This window comes from Tachypleus tridentatus, chromosome 5, assembly GCF_004210375.1.
Source record: "Tachypleus tridentatus isolate NWPU-2018 chromosome 5, ASM421037v1, whole genome shotgun sequence".
Taxonomy (NCBI): Eukaryota; Metazoa; Arthropoda; class Merostomata; order Xiphosura; family Limulidae; genus Tachypleus; species Tachypleus tridentatus.
Window position 1 is genome coordinate 13038356 of NC_134829.1, and position 6486 is coordinate 13044841.

The window sequence follows — 6486 nt, forward strand, 5'->3', positions numbered from 1 at the left end:
TCCTATCCATTTTTTCATGGTCAGTGATTTGGGTGCTTAAAACATTTTGCTGAATCAATCATTTCTAATAGGAAACTCATTTGATGGTATTGTTAAGTGATTCAGTTCTATGAGTAACTAAAATGAAAGGAGCTTAGTGATTCCCATAACTTACTTTCTGTGTTGAGCACAAACACCTCAAAATACAAAAACTTTGAAAATTACATATTAACTCGAGGGGTATGAAAAGTGTGGTAAGGTTTATATATAATATATGCATCTGTGTCTTGACGTTTAAGTCTTAACATGGTTCTTTAATCTTTCGAAGCACCGTTTTTACCGTGTAAGTGTGTATTTAAATGATTTGTACTCCAAAACTTCAGTCACTGTTTTTCATTGTTTAGATCTCAGCCTTTTATTGTTCAAGCATATTTATACATCTCGTATATTGTGTAACTCCTCTCTCGTTATGTTTCACGTTATATTGTACAACTAGAAATGAGTAATGTTTCACACTACATTGTATAACTCGTCACCAGGTCGGTATCATGCTTTTACATTGCATTATGTAATTCTTGGTAATTTATTTCAGACTTTTATATTATGTTACGTATTATAATTAATCTCGGACGAGTCTCCGATTTATTATATTACGTATTACGATTTAAAATAAACGAAAACGGGAATTTTAATGTAGAAGTTAATTAAATATCTATATGTATCAAATTTATAATATTTGCCAACAAGATTGATATAAACATAATTTTCTTTCTTGATACAAATACATATTAACATACAAATAATAATACAGTGGATAATAACAGTTATTACTAATAGTTATTACAAATAATAATTTATATACAAGAGTTTTACAAACTTATAAACAATACTGTGCGTTCTATCTGATCTGGAATTGAATCTTTTATCGACGTTCACGGAAAGCGAATTAATTTTAAGTTGATACGCATGTATGGCCAGGTATTTAAGGCCCTCGACTCGTAATCCGAAGGTCGGGGGTTCGAATTCCCGTCACACCACATATGCTCGCCATTTCAGCCGTGGGGGCGTTATAATGTTACGGTCAATCCCACTATTCGTTGGTAAAAGAGTTGGCGGTGGGTGGTGATGACTAGCTGCCTTCCCTCTAGTCTTACACTGCTAAATTAGGGACGTGTAGCTTTGCGCGAAATTCAGAACACAAACAAACAATACATATGTACAGTGCACTTGACGGCGAAGATAACTAGCTACTTTACAGGCACATGCAATGTTTTACCGTCGAAGTCATACAGTGTCCTCATAAAAATACTAACGTCCGAACTTAATTCTTTGAATTTGAATGTTTTGTAACTTTCGAAATCTATAAACGTTCGTGGTCAAATATCTGTAGTTTTCCGATTAATAAGCGTTTATCACAGTTATAACTACCGAATCTTATAATTGACTGACTGTAGCAGACCAACAATATTATTAAACTGTCCCTTGGTGCGTCGATTTATAATATTTAGGCGAAGTTATTGGAAGTTCAGTAGGCAACAATGTAAAATATATACTGTTGATTCTTACACTTGAAAATCTTCTACAAATTTAGAGAAGAAGCGTACCTTATGCTATACACATTTAACAATATAAGTTACATACGTTTCTAAATAGACCCGGACGTTTTTGCTTTAACTTACAGAGGTTTTAATTAGTATAAACAATCTTGAAATAAATAACACTGGGGAACACTCATTTTGTTGCATTAAAAAAAGACCTTTCTATAGTCAATTTGAGTGTGTTGATTTCAAATCTGAAGTCGGTTTTTGTCTGCAAGCTACAGATTTTATGCAATTTGACATTTTGAAAACTGGAACAGGAACTTCTTCAGAGTGCGGAGCAGGCCGAATAGCTGAGGGAATGTTCGGGTACGTAATCTTATGTCGGTTTTTCTTCCCAACACCCGTTGTGTTTACCATGCAGAAATAACAGTCAGTTACATGGTTGGTGGGTTCGCGCCAAATCATTGGAACACCAAAAGGCAGACCATTGCGTTTTCCTTTGGTCCAGTCTCGAAGCATTTCCTCACAATTGTGGCACACAACATGAGGAGCCCATTGCTTGTCTTGATCACCAAGATGAACTTCAAAATATGCTTTGTAGGCACGCTTGACGAACGAGGATATGTTACGTCTCTGACGATTGAGTGTGTAGCATCCACATATGTAGCAGAAGGCATCAGGCTTGTTTCTGCAATGATATCTATTTTTGGAAGCCATGTTTGATCTGAAACAAAAGAAGAATGATCAAAATATTAGAAGCTATCTATATATATGGACGTGAAAATGCTTATACGTGGTGTACGCAAGTTCACATTTGTACAATTTCATTAACCTCAAATTGCATACAGACTAGAGCTTGTAGAGAAAAACTAATTTCAGATTTGAAATCAGCGCCTAAAACTCCTTCAGAATCAATTAAAATATCCCATGCAACTCAAAGTTACTGAAAAAGTGTTCCCCAGTGTAATGTTATTAACACTATTTATACAGTAAAATTAGAAATTTAAAATAACATTAACTCTGTTACAACTACCATGCACAGACACATGCACACATATATATTGCATGTCAAAATCTACATCTTATTTTCGAATCGCATGGTTGCTGAATTTAGTGCTGGAATTTATTCTATTCATCCGCGTAATGTCTTAAATATTAATGTGGTACATAGGGTAATGTCTTAAATTTCGAGTTTTTACTTTAAAATACTTATATCGTAACTAATATTATAACTAATCAACCTATTGATGATAAAGCTAATTTCATGCAAAGAACAATTGTAAAATTACAAGGTAAAATATTTTGATAACATTTAATGTTGTTACATAAAGAAGGGCACCTCCGCTAGTACAGTGGTAAGTCTACGGATTTACAATGCTAAAATCAGGGGCACGATTCCCCTCGGCGGGTTCAGCAGCTAGTCCAATGTGGTTTTTGCTATAAGAAAACACAAACACACGCGTAAAGAAGGACAATATCCTGTAATGAACCTCGCCTAGGAAAGCCAAGGTGATGAATAATGATAACTTTGATGTTGTCTGATAAAGAACCACTCAAGTGGTTGTAGAAACCACTAAAGCTAGAACCTCAAAGTTGAAGAGAAAATGGCAATAATGTATTTAACGTTAAATAATGAAGATTAATGTTTCATAAAACACTTATCCCTAAAATTGCAGCATGAAGAAAATAACACCTGTTGACTAAGTATGGTATATAAACATATCGTGCGTTGTTCTTGTTATTTTAATATAGTATTATTTCAATTTTATGTTATTTCTAGGTATGTGTAACTTTGCCATAACGCGTGGTCATGAGTTTGTTAGAGCTGCCTTTGTTCTTTATTATTCTCAGGGAATAACACCTGTTCTTCCCAAGGAGATGTAACTCTGATGCTACACTTTGTGATAATGTAGGCATCAGTGTTCTCTAATGGTAGTATCTTAAGATTACAATATCCTTTATGTTTGAGTGAAAATGATCAGTCACGTTAGTAGTATTAGATACTCTAGGTCATTTCGACGTTGCATGTTAAGTAAGGATCATCAGATTTAATAAATCTCATGGAAGATAACATCAAGTGCAGCTTGGAGAAAAACAGCAGTCGAGCATATAAGAGAATATACACACCGTATTTTTGTTCTTTAATCCAGGTTGTTCCTCGTGTTTACATTGTGTCCAGTTTTTATTTTGTTTTAAGGAACTTATTTGCTTAAAGAAATATAAAACTATTCTGTAATAGACATTTTGTTGAACTTTTTTCTCAGGATGTCCAGTTAGACCAGAATATGACATTTTTTTATATAAAGCACTCGTGTCCAAAACCTAAAGCTGAAAATAATGCAATGATTAGCCTGTGTCAAAAATTCCGTATTGTTCTACTTTTTTTTCATGTATATTGCATCACTTTCACAGAAGGGAGGCCCGGCATGGCCAAGCGTGTTAAAGCGTGCTACTCGTAATCCGAGGGTCGCGAATTCGAATCCCGGTCGCGCCAAACATGCTTGCCCTCCCAGCCGTGGGGGGCGTTATAATGTGACGGTCAATCCCACTATTCGTTGGTAAAAGAGTAGCCCAAGAGTTGGCGGTGGGTGGTGCTGACTAGCTGCCTTCCCTCTAGTCTTACACTGCTAAATTATGGACGGCTAGCACAGATAGCCCTCGAGTAGCTTTGTGCGAAATTCCAAAACAAACAAACACAGAAGGGTAATATGTCCGTGGTGTTGTTTACACCACGCCATCATATTTTTAGCTTTCAGTTTCGGATGGTTACTGTTTTTTGTTGTCAAGTGTACTGTATTTTATGTTTTCATTCTATTTAACTTGATTCAATTAAATAAGATATATTATTCAAATAAAGTAAATATGAATAAGTTGTATTCTAGTACACAGTAGATGATAATTTGTTATATTTACGGCCCGGTATGGCCAAGCGTGTTAAGGCGTGCGACTCGTAATCTGAGGGTCGTGGGTTCGCATCCGCGTCGCGCCAAACATGCTCGCCCTTTCAGCTATGGGGGCGTTATAATGTTACGGTCAATCCCACTATTCGTTGGTAAAAGAGTAGCCCAAGAGTTGGCGGGGGGTGGTGACGACTAGCTGCCTTCCCTCTCGTCTTACACTGTTAAATTAGGGACGGCTAGCACAGATAGCCCTCGAGTAGCTTTGTGCGAAATTCCAAAACAAACAATGTTATATTTACACTAAAAAACAGACCTAAATTGTATAAATAGAACAGATTTATGCGATTAGGCAGTAGTGAGAAGGAGGGTATTAGATTGTTAGAAGTATATTACTCATATTCACATCTATACAATTGCGTGTTAACATAAATTTACAGAACAAACTTGTGCTATATTGTCAATGATTAACTACACTGGACAACATGAAGCTTACTACTGGAGAAAACTCAAGTGATTCTGGGTAATTTCATAGTTCTGATTTTTAAAATGTTGTTAGAATTTCTCCATTGTCTCTAGATTTTGAGTTGTTGTAATATCACAGTACTTTATCAGCACTATGTGAAATACCACGCATTCATCTCAGTACAATATATTTATACTGGAAAACTGACTTTAGTTAGACGGTTTAATTGGTAATAGGAATACATTTTGCTAACTTTAAACATTGTCTGTATTGTATTGGTGTACAATTCCAAATATATTATTCATATGCGCTATTTGTTTTCGACACACTGTAGCGAATTGCACCACTTTTGCTTCATTCCCATTCTCACCTGCTCTTATTTGCTCAGTTTGCTAGAACATTTGAGAAGTCCCTCGGCTGAATATAAAAGAAACAGAGTCATTTGCTTCTCAGTTGATCACTTCGCCTCGCTTCATACACAGTCAAAACAAAGTTCAGTCTTCTTCCTCACATCATACCCGCGATATCATCAAATACTGCAAAAAATTGAGAAATTCTAGCTGCCTACAGTTCAAGTAATGTCCGAAAGTTCAAAAGCACCCAAACAGTTTCTTCTACGTTTATAGAAAATATATTGTAACTTCAGGAGAAAAAAAAAACAACAACAACAAAAAGGCATCACACACAAGATAAAGTTAGCTAACTACTACTATTCTGGATGTATAATTGATGACTAAGAAAAATATTGGGCTCCGCATGTCCTTTGTACAGCTTGCACATCTGGTTTGACACAGTGACTGAATAAGAAGAGAGCACGTATGTCATATGCAGTGTTCAGGATATGATGTGAGCTCAAAGAACATCCAACTGACTGTTATTTTTGCATAACTAATATTTCTGGATATCTAGGCAAACTAAACAATGAATTAAATATCCCGATATTGCTTCAGCAATGAAGCTGCTGCTCTCATGAAGATGGCCTTTCAGTGCCACATCCACCCGCGAAATGGAAAACAGAAGACGTATATTTGTAAATACTGTATTATTTGATCAAGTTACGCTCCAACAGTCCATTGTTTTCAGCTTAATCTGATTGACTTCCCATAGAAATACAGGTTACCTATGCACTGGCAAAACTGAAAATTTCCACAATAGATCCATACTTTAGGTTCCAGTACCAAAATCGTAGATAACTACCAAGTCACATCAAATACTGCTTCTGTAAGGTTGAGAATTTCTCTCAATCACCTCTATTATAAGTCCGCCGACAAACATATCAACAAAGATATCTTCGCCATCTGCCACAAAAGATGGCTTTATTTTCAAGTGTAAGTGGCACAAGTTATCAGTTTGACGGGACCACGAATAACTCTGTTTCCCATCAAGCCAAGACCCGATGCAAAACTTAGCCTAACTCATAAAATTGTTTCTCGATAAAGTGCTTGTCCGAATCAAGCAGTGAACTGTCCAAACTCATAAGGCATTGCACCGCTTAACCATGAATCAAGCCATTTAAAGCAATTAACTGCTTGAAATGTCTCATGAAATGGTCTACGCACTTAAAAAAATCCGGGGGGGGGGAAATGTGCTTAATATTATTCAC